Here is a 14,103-nt window from a genome sequence, read left to right on the forward strand (position 1 = left end):
GGAAGTAGATATAAAGGCTAAATAATCATGAAATGGGGACAGATGCTATGAAAAACACAGAAGCGGTTTAAAGGAGAGAGTGGGTGGGTGTTATGTTGAGTGTTCAGTCAAGACTGGTTAAAGAGGTGGCATTTGAACAGAGACCTCAAGGAAGAGGGTGGAAGACCAGAGGTCTTCCTGGCAGAGGGAAGGGCTAGTGCAAAGGCCCTGAGGTAGTGTTTCCATTAGAAAATCAAGGCTCAGAAGGAAGCCAATGTGTTGAGGGGAATGGACAAGAGGGAAAGTGATGAGAGGTGGTGGCAGGGAATTTTGTAGAACCATTGGCCTCATAGATGCTTACAGTTCAAGACACAGGAGCTTCCTTGTTTACACTATGTACCTCTTGTACTTTATGATGTGATTGGAATAGTGTCCTGTCTGTCCATTGAACATCCTTCCTTACTCAATCTGTTGAGTGAGTTTTGCCTGTGTAGTATAGGGCTCACCTTGAAATAGAGAAGCCTTTGTGTCCTTGCTTGAGGACTGCTCTCACTCATCAATGTGTATGTGTGCACATGCATGCACACACATGCACACATACATTCTCACATACACACAACACGGCACACCATGCCCTCTTGTTGTGTGTTCTTCAATGTCCTTCTCACCTCCCCCCAACCACTCCAACACACTGTTTAGGATATGAATGCATACAAATAATATCATCTTTCCCATAGGAATGTAAAAATATACCCAGCAATTGTGTTCAATATTTGGGGTGTTTTCTCATTCTGTATAAATTTTAGATCATTGTTCCAGCTCTGTGAAAAATGTTGGTGGTATTTTGATCAGGTTTACATTGAATGTGTAGATTGCTTTGGGTAACAGGCATTTTTAACAATATTTGTTCTTCCAATTCAGGAGCAAGGAATTTTTTCCATTTCTTTGTGTCTTCCTCAAAATTTTTTTTAAAACATAAATGTTCTACTATTAAAAGTACAGATCTTTTACCTCTTTGGTAAGGTTTATCCCTAGATATCTTATGGTTTTTGGTACAAATATAAACAGCTAAGAGACACATGAAAAAAATGCTCAACATGACTCATCACCAGGGAAATACAGATCAAAACCACATTGAGATACCACCTCACACCGGTCAGAATGGCTAAAATTAACAAGACAGAAAACTACAGGTGTTGGCCCATATGTGGAGAAAGGGGAACCCTCTCCTACTGTTGGTGGGAATGCAAACTTGTGCAGTCATTCTGGAAGATAGTATGGAGATTGCTCAAAAAATTAAAAATAGAGCTACCCTATGACCTAGCAATTGCACTACTAGGTATTTATCCAATGTGATTATCCAGTGATTCAAAGGGGCAGCTGAACCCCAATGTTTATAGCAACAATGTCCACGATAGTCAAAATATGGAAAGCCCCAGAAGTCCATCAACAGATGAATTGATAAAGAAGATGTGGTATATATATATATACACAATGGGAAATTACTCAGCCATTAAAGAATGAGATCTTGCCATTTGCAATGACATGGATGGAGTTAGGGTGTATTATGCTAAGCCAAATGAGTCAGAGGAAGACAAATACCATATGATTTCACTCATAAGTGAAATTTAAGAAACAAAACATATGAACGTAGGAGAAGGGAAAGAAAAATAAAATAAGATAAAAAAGAGAGGGCGGAAACCCTAAAATATTCTTGATTATAGGACAGAAATAGAGGGTTGTTGGTGGGGAGGTGGGTGAGGGAATGGGATAATTGGGTGATGGGTATTAAGGAAGGCATGTGATGTAATGAGCTCTGGATATTATACGCAACTGATGAATTATTAAATTCTACCTTGAAACTAATAATACATTGTATATTAACTAAATTGAATTTAAATAAGAAATTAAAAAAATAACACCAATAAAAAATTGTGTTCAATACAGAGAAATAGAGACAGACAGAAGGAGGGAGAAATGGGGTGGATATAAAGAGTAAAATGATCCAATATGTTTAGCTGACCTGAAAGACTGTTAGGAAGGAAAGCTCCCCTGGTGCTGGTGGCATTCCATTCTGGTTTCATCCTATTAATACCCAGCAAAAATAATAAAAGAGGAAAAATAAATTTGTCCATAAGACAAAGTAATGACATCTTTATGGTGTGAAACACCTTACAGATTGAACATCACAAGAGAAAAATTAGTAAAAAGAAGGAAACAATACTTCACAAAGTTCGGGCATTTTTATTACCAGATAGCAGATAGCAGAAGACTTGTTTTTCCTGTGCCTATTACATATTTATTTGACCAGTTGGTTTTTATTTGGCCCAATAGACGATGTGATGAACCCCTTTATCACTTTTTCTATATGACATCTTTTTATGTTTGTTATTTTTAGCCTTTGGGTTTTAGTCACTTTCTTGACAAGTCTCAGGAGCACAACTACTCACAGTTCTGTTCCTTGTCCAACATGCAAAGGCCTCCCCAGACTCTGTAAAATCCTAAACACCCTGTGGCGATCTACCCTCTTACTCTGAATAATTTTCATGTGACTTATCTGAGGGCATTATCTCGTACTCACATTTATCTCACTGTGCTCTTGTCTGTCACTGTGACCTAAGACAAAAGGAGCAGGGACTTCACCTGCACTGTTCATCTTCTTCTTTATGGGTGTGGATGTATATGCACTTATATAGAAACAAATTTAAAACAATGAAACATTTTGAAATACAGAGAATGACAGAGGAGAGAAAACCAGGTTAAAGAGAGTGGTTTTGGTACAACCATATCCAGCAAGATTGAAGGGAGTTTTGAGACCTGAAACAGGATCTACAGGAGCAGTAATTCCACAAAATCAACATGGACAAATAATAAAATTCCCCAAGATCTTTAAATAGGAGGTAATTAAGTATTTATAAAATTCTTAGACATTTCTGGAACATAGAAGATGCTCTTTTAGTATTTTCTTAAAAGAGATTTTATTTATTTATTCATGAGAGACAGAGAGAGAAGCAGAGACACAGGCAGAGGGAGAGCAGGCTCCATGCAGGGAGCCCAATGCAGGACTCGATCCTGAGACTCCAGGATCACACCCTGGGCTGAAGCTAGGCACTAAACCGCTGAGCAACCCAGGGATCCCCACTTTTAGTATTTGTTGAAGAATCAGGAATTAGGCCTCATTATATATGGATATTTAATACCCGACAAACCTGCATTTCAATTTACCTGGAAAAGATTGTATCGTCAAATGGAAATTTGCACAAATAGCCTTCTACCTGGAAGGAAGTACAGTGACTCCTTATCTCACACAACTCACGAAAATCAGAAGGAGTAAACCTCAGTTTAGGAGTAACCATTCCATTCCATTTTAGATGCATATCTAGAAACCTACATATAAAACCATCATAGTTGGTTTCACTTATATGTAGAGAATAAGACATAGTGAAAGAGATTGTAAGGGAAAGGAGGGAAACTGAGTGGGGTAAAATTAGAGAGGGAGACAAACCATGAGAAACTCCTAACTCTGGGAAACAAAGGGTTGTGGAAGGGGAGGTAGGTGGGGGGATGGGGTAACTGGGTGATGGGCACTGAGGAGGTCACTTGATGGGATGAGCACTGGGTGTTATCCTATATGTTGGCAAATTGAATTTAATTTAAAAAATTAAAAAAATAAAACCATCATAATTAAGGCAATAAAACCTCAGAGGTAAGAAGATAGATATATTTAACTAAATAAAACTTAAGACCATTTTATGGCCAAAAATATATAACTAAAAGTCAATAGAGAAACTGATTTGTGAAAATTATATGCAACGCTGATAATTATAGATAAGTAGGCATATAATACGTGTACATATAATAATATTAGACAAGTGTACATGGTAATCATATAGATAAGCCTTTACTTGAGCTCACAGATAGTTTAAAAAACTCAATAAGAAATCTCTTTCAATGGTGCAGCCACTCTGGAAAACTGTGTGGAGGTTCCTCAAAGAGTTAAAAATAGACCTGCCCTACGACCCAGCAATTGCACTGTTGGGGATTTACCCCAAAGATACAGATGCAATGAAACGATGGGACACCTGCACCCCGATGTTTCTAGCAGCAATGTCCACAATAGCCAAACTGTGGAAGGAGCCTCAGTGTCCATCGAAAGATGAATGGATAAAGAAGATGTGGTTTATGTATACAATGGAATATTACTCAGCCATTAGAAACGACAAATACCCACCATTTGCTTCAACGTGGATGGAACTGGAGGGTATTATGCTGAGTGAAGTAAGTCAATCGGAGAAGGACAAACATTATATGATCTCATTCATTTGGGGAATATAAATAATAGTGAAAGGGAATAGAATGGAAGGGAGAAGAAATGGGTAGGAAAAATCTGAAAAGGAGACAGAGCATAAAGACTCCTAACTCTGGGAAACGAACTAGGGGTGGTGGAAGGGGAGGAGGGCGGGGTGGGGGTGGGGGTGAGTGGGTGACGGGCACTGAGGTGGGCACTTGACGGGATGAGCACTGGGTGTTATTCTGTATGTTGGCAAATTGAACACCAATAAAAAATAAATTTATTATTAAAAAAATGAAAGGGCTGTGAGCTTGAAAAAAAAAAGAAATCTCTTTCACACCCATCACCCGAAGAAAGCACTCAGAAGGCTGTCACATTAATTGGGGTTTGGAATTTTTAAAGAAGTAACAAAAGATTACTTTGTAATTTTCCTGTCAGAATGCAGAAGTGTTATAACATCTTGGGGAGGCTCTGAAGTCAGTGGCAAATATTAAAAATACAGATGAGGGGATCCCTGGGTGGCTCAGTGGTTTAGTGCCTGCCTTTGGCCCAGGGTGTGATCCTGGAGTCCCGGGATCGAGTCCCACGTTGGGCTCCGGGCATGGAGCCTGCTTCTCCCTCCTCCTGTGGCTCTGCCTCTCTCTCTCTCTCTATGTCTATCATGAATAAATAAATAAATAAATCTTAAAAAAAATAAAAATACAGATGTTCTTCGGGGCATTTGGCTTGCTCAGTCGGTAGAGCATGGGACTCTTGAGCTTGGGCTTGTAATTTCAAGCCCCATGTTAGGTGTAGAGATTACTTAAAAGAAATAAAATATTTTTTAAAAATACAGATATTCTTTAACTTTGGGTTTTGCAGTCTGGACATTCTGCACTATGGACATTCTGGACCAGTTCCTTCTCTGTGGTGGGCTTTGGTTGTGAAACATAGTTTTAAGTATTATAAATATTTCATAACATTGATACATTGTACTTTTAAAAAAGATTTTATTTACTCATGAGATATACAGAGAGAGACACAGAGACATAGGCAGAGGGAGAAGTAGACTCCCTGTGGGGAGCCTGATGTGGGACTCCATCCCAGGACCCCAGGATCATGACCTGAGCCAAATGCAGATGCTTAACCACTGAACCACTCAGGTGCCCCTGAATATATTGTAGTTTAATGAGAAAAAAATATAAGAGGCCATCAAAAGTGTAAATGACACAGCCACACCATGCAATGTCATGCAGGCATAGAAATCATGAAGAAGAATTCCACTGGTTGACTAGAGGGACATGTCTAAGGTACTCCTTATACTCCTTATACACTCCTGAGTCAGAAGGATGGGGGAGAAAACTATAAAAAAGAGATTGTGCAGAACGTAAAGAGTACTTATGATATACATTAGTATCTTTTATACAGTCCAGTTGATTGTGTGAATGTGTAAGTATGCATAACACAGCATAGTTTTAAAATAAGTGAAACTTTTGAATGAAAGAAGAACAATGAAAGTGCATTTAGGCTAAGCAGAGTGGGTCAAAACAACTGTCTGAAATCAAATCGAAGGAAGTCTTCAAACAAATTTCTGAACAAAGAGATTTAAGAGAGTAGGAATTTAATTAAATTGACGATGGTACAAATCTAAATTAGATTGCTAAGGACTCAGGAAAAAAGAATATGAAAGGATCTTTTAATGTGGAGAAAGAGTGGTCTCTAAAGTTTTAGTTTCACCTCACATAAAGATACATGGGACTAGTATGCTTATGGAGGTAGAGATGATTCCTGGTCAAACATAAAGAAGAATGCCTTTCATGTAATGGGATTCTTATTTTAGAAATAGATCCAATAATAAAAGGCCACAACGAACAATAAGGAATACAGAGATGTGAACACTAGTTGAAAATATGTATAAAGGGTGATTTGTGGGCAGTAAGTATGCAGAAGACAACAGGTATTCGAAAGTGATGAATAAATATTAAGGTAACAGATCAATCGGTAAAAGTAATGGAGGGAATATATTATGACTAACTCACAGATTTTTATAAAAACTAGTGGAGGGAATACATTACAACTAACTCTCAGACTTTACCACACAAAATTTATATACTCTCACACATTCTGCACAAATATATCCACACATACATAAAAAAGCAAAATGGCAAGTAGCTAAATTGGTGAAATAAACACCAATTCTTTGCTTGAAAGAACACAATGAAAAACAGGAATAAAGCCACTCTGTCCCCACTCTGCAAACACCAAGGACTCCCACAGACAATTTTTGACAGAGAAAGTGAGTGGCTAGCTAACCCAGACCATAGTCAGGTTCACAGGTAATAAGGTAATTGTAAAGGAAGCTCATTAGCATACCTTTTTTCAAATAATTCATTTAAAAAATTCATTTGAATACTCAAGGGAGAGGAGTTACTGTGATATGTATGTTTCATGTACTGTTCTTGCATAGATGTACCTGTGAGAATTCTTTTGTCTAGATTGTTCTTATTAGTATGGATATGTAGTCTAATATGTCCCATCTTAAAAATGAAAAGACATATCCTCACTTCACCGTATATCCCTCCACAGCTAATACTTTGACTTTTCTACTCTGGTTAATTGCAAAGATCCTTGGTCTCATGTTCTACCTTTATGCTTCCCATTCCCCCCATAAGATTGGGTTTCTATGATTATGATTTAGTTGTTAAGGATTTACTTGAACCTTGGATTTCTGAGTTCCGTTTCACTTCTATATTTAGCATCATAAATACATAAATGAATCAATCAATAAATTTCTCAATCAAGCCAGCAAACATCCACAGCAAGCTCTCATCTCTGGGCTAGGCTGGACTGGCCCTCAGGTGTCCTCAGGTAAATGCTCTTGACTTTCCTTCTCTTCACCTTCTCTTGCAATCCATACTGGGGGGTAAAACTCATTTAGGTGGGGTCTCTGAGAAGAAGGTCTGTACATGGAAATCAAAATACCTATGTGGCTGGTTGATGATAGAGATGAAGCTGTGTCCCCAGACAGGAGAATAGCAGTGGGTCAAACATTAGTGCCCCGTCCAGACTTACGAATGCACAGGAAAAGACCAGGTCTTGTCCATCCCGAGGTTGCCTGAGCTGTGGGACTGCATCAGAGGAGGTATTTACAGCTGCTTCAGGCTTCTCATTAGGCACATTTCCATCCTGTTCCTCCCACCTCTAGGCTCATGATTTCCCTTTGGGATACTGATGTGGACAGAAAGGATTTTTCCTGTTGAATTTCTTTTCCTAGGAGACCAGGTGAAGTAATTTTTTTCTTACTCTTTTTCTATTTCTTCTTCTGCCTTTCAGCACCTTATCCCAATCCTGAGTGAATATTTTCTCCTGTTTAAGACTGAGGAATCAATCCTGCCTAGGACCCTTGGGCCCTTCAAAGCATCGACTTGTGGTGGAGTCACAACCCCTGATATCTCTAGAAAGTTACTTTTCCCTTTCTCAACCAAGATGATAAGTTTTTTCCTTTAATATAAAACCCTGGGCACTTCACCCTCGGCTTTATGGCAGTTTTGTCAAAACAATTAGGAATTTCACACTTCTATCACAAGTTCAGAGCTATGGCTTAAAATGTCATTATAAAATGTTTGTTAATTGTTAGAGATGGATTTAGATCTTTTTATGAACTGTAATTTGAGTTTAGCACCTTACAGGAGTTGCCTGATTCCATTTTTATGGAAGTACATTCTGTGAGGAAGCGCTGGTGTGAACTCCCTTCCCCATGGAGACATGGGGCTTGAAGAATTTAGTGATCTTCTCAGTTATCATTGCAGAAAGGGATGGGTGTTAATTGCATTCTGTCAGGATGCTCACAGTTGTCAAACTCTGTACCAGTGGTCCCAATCAGAGGTGATTCCTTCCTTTTGGGCGTATCTGGTAATGTCTGAGGGATGCTGCTCAATACCTCCATTGAGCAGGACAGCTCCCAACACACATCATGACCCTACCTTAAAGGTCAAATTGAGAATGTGAGGAAATGCAGTCTAGACCTGCACTTCTCCAACCTCAAAGTGCATAGGAATCACCTAGGGTTCTATCCTAAAGGCAGACTCTGCTTGGCCCAGGAGTTCAGCGTTTCTAACAAGCTCCTGAGTGATGTTGGTGCTGCAGGTCCTGGTCTGTGGACCACTCTTTTGAGTAGTAAGCCTGTGGTCCTGTGATAGAGTAAGGTGCAGATGAGTGTAGGTCTTCTCTTTTTCTTTGGGGGGGGGGGAGGAAAGAAAAAAAAAATCCAAAATGTATTCTCCAACAAGACAGACAGCATCAGCAGGTAAAAACTACAGGGGTTTCTCCACAGATCATATATTCATACGGGCATGATTTGCTTAACAGGGAGAAGGGCTCTGGTGTGTTCTCTGTAACAATATCCACTTCACAGTGTAAACAGGTACTAGCATTGTGTTCTCAACTTACAATTCCAGAAGGAAAGGCACAACGTGGCAAAAAAATTTTTGGATCCTAAAGTCAGGTGCAATAACAGAGACCAACATTTTTTTTTTTTGTAAATTTATTTTTTATTGTTGTTCAATTTGCCAACATATAGAATAACACCAAATGCTCATCCCATCAAGTGCCCCCCTCAGTGCCCGTCAACCAGTCACCCCCACCCCGGCCCACCTCCCCTTCCTCCACCCCTGGTTCATTTCCCAGAGTTAGGAGTCTCTCATGTTCTGTCTCCCTTTTTGATATTTCCCACTCATTTTTTTCTTCTTTCCCCTTTATTCTCTTTCACTATTTTTTATATTCCCCAAATGAATGAGACCATTTGTTTGTCCTTCTCTGATTGACTTATTTCAGTCAGCATAAACCCTCCAGTTCCATCCGCATCAAAGCAAATGGTGGGTATTTGTCGTTTCTAATGGCTGAGTAATATTCCATTGTATACGTAAACCACATCTTCTTTATCCATTCATCTTTTGATGGACACCGAGGCTCCTTCCACAGTTTGGCTATTGTGGCCATTGCTGCTAGAAACATTGGGGTGCAGGTGTCCCGGTGTTTCATTGCATCTGAGTCTTTGGGGTAAATCCCCAACAGTACAATTGCTGGGTCGTAGGGCAGATCTATTTTTAACTCTTTGAGGAACCTCCACACAGTTTTCCAGAGTGGCTGCACCAGTTCACATTCCCACCAACAGTGTAAGAGGGTTCCCTTTTCTCCGCATCCTCTCCAACATTTGTGGTTTCCTGCCCTGTTAGTTTTCCCCATTCTCACTGGTGTGAGGTGGGATCTCATTGTGGTTTTGATCTGTATTTCTGTGATGGCAAGTGATGCAGAGCATTTTCTCATGTGCATGTTGGCCATGTCTATGTCTTCCTCTGTGAGATCTCTTCATGTCTTTTGCCCATTTCATGATTGGATTGTTTGTTTCTTTGGTGTTGAGTTTAATAAGTTCTTTATAGATCTTGGAAACTCACACTTCATCTGATACGTCATTTGCAAATATCTTCTCCCATTCTGTAGGTTGTCTTTTAGTTTTGTTGACTGTATCCTTTGCTGTGCAAAAGTTTCTTATCTTGATGAAGTCCCAACAGTCCATTTTTGCTTTTGTTTCTTTTGCCTTCGTGGATGTATCTTGCAAGAAGTTACTGTGGCTGAGTTCAAAAAGGGTGTTGCCTGTGTTCTCCTCTAGGATTTTGATGGAATCTTGTCTCTCATTAGATCTTTCATCCATTTTGAGTTTATCTTTGTGTATGGTGAAAAAGAGTGGTCTAGTTTCATTCTTCTGCATGTGGATGTCCAATTTTCCCAGCACCATTTATTGTTAATTAACAAGGCAGGACATTAAGAAAGGAATACTGATTCATTGTGAAAATTAAAGCCACCGTTCTCTAAATATTTTTGTCAGAATTTCTATAAACCTAGAATTCCACGTGAAAACAAATGTTTATTCTTTTCATTTCTTTACCCTACAAGTTTCTCTCAGCTTTCTTTCAACACAATATTGGTTATAATGAGCTACAATGAGGTCTTTGGGTTTTGGGCATGTACATATATGCACAAGAGTGTGTTTTCTTGAAATGAAAATGTACATGAATATACATACATTTACATACACCCCACTTATAATCTTGAACATTCTTTGGACCCAGAAAGTATTTCCACACTTTTCATCTTTCCTTACAAAATTACTTGAAGTTGTGTTTTTGATTCCACATTGCCTTCAGAAGAAAATGAAGGCTGGATGGATTACACTCTAACATTGTGTAATGAAGCAGTTAGAACTTACTGTGTACCTTCTTGAGTTCTATGGAAATGGAATCATGCAGTGTATCTCCTGATTTTTCTTTTTTTAAAAATATTTTATTTATTCATGAAGACACAGAGAGAGGCAGAGGGAGAAGCAGGTTCCCTGCAAGGAGCCCAATGTGGGACTTGGTCCTGGATCCCAGGCCCTGAGCCAAAGGCAGATGCTCAACCACTGAGCCACTAGGCGTCCTTGTCCCATGACTTTTCAATGACTCTTTCAATTCCATAAGTTGTGAACTTTAAATATGCGTAGTTTTTCTCATGTAATAATCATTGAATAAATTAATTAGAATCAAAAAATTCTAGTGGTGCATGACTCAAGGTCAGATCTAGAGCATCGTTTCCTGAGTCATACATATCGGAATGGGAGAGCTCTCTTCTAACTGTGGAAAAGCTAAGGTTCACATGTGGATGTTAAAATAGTGGAATTAAGACTTTTCACATTTGATAAATTCATTTGAAAAAAACATTCTATGATTTATTTATTTGAGAGTGAGAGAGCACAGAGGAGAGTGAGAGGGAGTAGCAGACTCCCTGCTGAGTAGGGAGTCTCATATGGGACTCGATCCCAGGACCCCGAGACCATGACCTGAGCCAAAACCGGACACTTAATCAGTTGAGCAACCCAGGCGGCCCTACACTAAGCCACTTTATTTTACAATGCTTTGTATGCAACAAAAGCTCACTGATATAATAATTAAATTAGGCAGAACTCATGGCATGTGTAGTGATCGGATTCTTTTTTATTCTAGGCATTGGTCTGATACTTGAAAGTAGCCTTCATGATTACTCTGTTCTTCAAGTTTGTCTCACTGAACTGTATTAAAAAATGAGTCCATCGAGGCCTCTTTGAGGCAATGTGAGAGGTTGGAAGGACTTGCATGTGTGCACAAAATTGGGACTCTGAATCACACATCTGGACAGGAATCCAAGCCTGCCAGTGAGGTGTCCTGTGATTATGAGGATGATATATAATGGATGATACTGATAGTGTTCATTCACTGTCCCTTCAGAAATTATGGGAAATTTTTGAATAGTGGGAGATATTTCACTTAGAGAAATGGAAGGAATGATATTTGTATATAGCACTGGAAAATTTCAACCCAAATCCAGAAAATAATTTAATAAAACCCCAAACATGCCACCATCTTTCCTCTTACTGAATATACTTTACAAATGGACCCTGATATTCCATAATTTATTTAATTTTTAAAAAGATTTTATTCATTTATTCATGAGAACAATGAATAAAATTATTCTCTTTCTTTCTCAGAGAGAGAGAGAGAGAGGCAGAGACACAGGCAGAGGGAGAATCAGGCTCTATGCCGGGAGACTGACCTGGGGCTTGATCCCGGGTCTCCAGGATCATGCCCTGGGCTGAAGGCGGTGCTAAACCATGAGCCACTGGGCTGCCCCAATATTCCATAATTAAATGAGTAGATGAAGTGCCTGAGAAAGTAATACTTTGCATAGCAATAAATCAATGATTTAATATTTTGCTTCATCATCCTTAAAGTCAACTGGACTCCAAGGCCATATTATGTCAATCTATTTTTCTCCATATATGTCTTTCCATGTAGATTCCACTTGGAGACATGGATTTTTATTATCATTTCTTTTGCTAGTGACTATGGTAGGCACGGTGGACACAAGCTGTGTAACAACAGGATCCTAATATGTAGAAAAATCCTCAGCATCAGCTATAACAACCAGTGTGTCAAAGTGTGCATTCTCAGGAAGAGCATTTAAGGTAATTATATACAAAGGAATCATGTTCATAAAGTGAAGAACAGTGGTCTCAGATTTTTCTCTGTTATAAATTTATATAAATAGCTATGGTGGCCAAGAATAGATTTTCCATAGGAGTAGTATTTGGTCAAACAAAACAAAAAAATACTCACTATTATATATTTTATTTGAGGAGAAATTATTCTTAGCAGATACATGTAGTCCTTTAAAAAATGAGAATTTCCAAATATTTCACAACCAAGGTTAGGAATAGCATTGAGAGAGTAGGAAAATGACAAAGGGAAAAATCTCTGGGATATCAGAGATATCACAAAGCTTAATAAAGTGAGTTGCATAAATTATATAGAACGGCAAAGAAGAAATAGAAATTCAGGAAAAAAAATAGTAGAGGCATGTCCCACTTCCACAATCTGATCAGAGTATCTCAAGATTTGGCTCAGGTTTGGGGCCTTGAAATCATGGGCACTTCTTCAGCCCCACGACGATTGGCCCTTTTAGAGCTGGCATCCCAGAGAATCTCATCAGAGCCTCCTTTATGTCTCTGTTCCTCAGGCTGTAGATGAAGGGATTCAGCATGGGCGTGACCACTGTGTATATCACTGAGGCCACTGCACTTGAGTGGGAGCTCTGTGTAGCAGCAGAGCTAAGGTACACTCCTAGGCCCGTACAGTAAAATAAGGAGACAACCGAGAGGTGAGATGCACAGGTGGAAAATGCTTTATACTTGCCCTGAGCTGATGCGATTCTATGTATGGAGGAAACAATCCTAGAGTAAGAGTAAAGGATCCCAAGGAAGGGACCACAGGCCAGCAACATAGCTGCAAAATACATTACCATGTTGGTGAGAAAGGTGTCAGAGCAGGCAAGTTGTATCATCTGATTGAGTTCACAGAAAAAGTGGGGGATTTCCACCTCTGTACAGAAGGACAGCCCCAACACCATGGAGGTTTGTAACAAGGAATGCAGGACACTCAGGACCCAGGACACTAGGACCAGCAGTGCACAAAGCCAGGGATTCATGATCACCGTGTAGCGCAGGGGGTGACAGATGGCTACAAACCGGTCATAAGCCATCACAGTTAGAAGAAAGATGTCTAATCCTGTAAACAGTATGAAAAAGTACATCTGTGTGAGGCACCTTGCATAGGTGATGACTTTGCTTTGGGTCTGGATGTTCCGCAGCATCTTGGGGATGGTGGTGGAGGTGAAACAGATGTCTACAAAGGACAGGTTGGTGAGGAAGAAGTACATGGGGGTGTGGAGGTGGGGGTCAGAGCTGACGGCCAGGATGATGAGCAGGTTTCCAAACACAGTGATCAGGTACATGGAGAGGAAAAGCCCAAATACGAGGGGCTGTAGTTCTAGTTCCTCTGAAAATCCCAGAAGGTAGAATTCTGAAATTCCTGTATCATTTCCTGGGTCCATATGGTGGAGGCGACTACTAGCACAGGGGAAAATAACATGACTCATTTTCACAGAAATGGATATTGCTCACATTGTGGAAATGCCACAATTTATATTTTCCAGTCAAGAAACTAATTTCAATATTTTTGAATGGATCTGGGACCTTTGAAGTGATTCCGATTTCCTCTCTGACTTGGAATTTTATTTTTTTCTTTTTAATTTAAGGTTTGGAATTTTCATCCCAACATCAGATGTTTCCCAACAGTTCAAGTATTGTATAGTCTTAGTAGGGAATTCTTTCATGCATTTGAGGAATATATAGAGTGTGGGCCACGTTTCAAAATTCTAGTCATAAAGTGTAGGAGGTGAAAAGCAAAAGTCCCTACAATTCTGTGATGGTGGTGGAAGTAGAAATA

At 39.4% G+C, this 14,103-nt stretch overlaps 1 pseudogene; it reads right to left on the reverse strand.

The window, feature by feature from the left end:
* Window positions 1-12,879: 12,879 nt before the first annotated feature.
* On the reverse strand, window positions 12,880-13,708 carry LOC112913287 (olfactory receptor 7A17-like; annotated as a pseudogene).
* Window positions 13,709-14,103: the final 395 nt, after the last annotated feature.

Source organism: Vulpes vulpes, chromosome 9 (genome assembly GCF_048418805.1).
Source record: "Vulpes vulpes isolate BD-2025 chromosome 9, VulVul3, whole genome shotgun sequence".
NCBI lineage: Eukaryota > Metazoa > Chordata > Mammalia > Carnivora > Canidae > Vulpes > Vulpes vulpes.